We start from the raw sequence: 726 nt of genomic DNA, 5'->3' as shown, positions 1-726 counted from the left end.
TGCCAACAATAGGATTATCTACACATACACACATCATCTATCAAACCAAATATAGTATGCCAAAGTCTATTTTACATACACAAATCATATATTCATCACCCCTCTTAATTCAAAAAAAAATCCTATGGACAACATATACACAAAACCGAATTGATTTTACCTACATGTTCAACTACACATCATCTACTGCATACCTAATCATCTATCAACTACACAAAATTTTCTAAAAATAAGAAACCATCTACTCATCTAACATCACCTAGTGTTGAATAATGCATCCAACCAAAGAGGGGAAAACAAAAAAAAATTGGAGGGAATGGGGGAGAATACCTCAAAGAAGCTTGGGGGGGTCCGATCTGTGAGTTTGAGGGGTTGATGGAGTAGATCAAGGGGGGTGGTGGTGGGAGGGAGAGAAGGGGCGAAGAACAGAGCCCTCTGTTCGTCGTGCGCCGCCAGGAGAAAGATGGGGATGGGTGGGCTGGCCCGCGCGGTTATCCACTTACCGGGGCCAGACGCCAGGGACCCTGGCGTCTGGCTCCTTTGCCATGTCAGCAGGTCAACGGGCAGGCGGGCAGTGCGGGCCAGGGGCCAGACGCTAGGGACCGTGACGTCTGCTTCGTAACCCAGACGCCAGGGACCTTGGCGTCACCGAAAAAGGTCAGAAACGAATTTTTTTTTAAAACGAGGTCAAATCGGGATTTAGTTTGCCTTAAGGGTCAGAACAGT

At 47.0% G+C, this 726-nt stretch overlaps 1 long non-coding RNA gene across 1 annotated transcript in view; it reads right to left on the bottom strand.

Annotated features, from left to right (window-relative positions):
- Positions 1–500, bottom strand: part of LOC119334237 — a 1,538-nt gene extending 1,038 nt beyond the window's left edge. Inside the window, exon 1 of the long non-coding RNA XR_005161254.1 lies at positions 331–500. This is a non-coding gene — a long non-coding RNA (uncharacterized LOC119334237). The remainder of the gene's footprint in view (positions 1–330) is intronic.
- Positions 501–726: the final 226 nt, after the last annotated feature.

This window comes from Triticum dicoccoides, chromosome 7A (assembly GCF_002162155.2).
Source record: "Triticum dicoccoides isolate Atlit2015 ecotype Zavitan chromosome 7A, WEW_v2.0, whole genome shotgun sequence".
NCBI lineage: Eukaryota > Viridiplantae > Streptophyta > Magnoliopsida > Poales > Poaceae > Triticum > Triticum dicoccoides.
The sequence above is the reverse complement of the archived record's forward strand: the minus strand, read 5'-3'. Positions and strand labels throughout refer to the sequence as shown.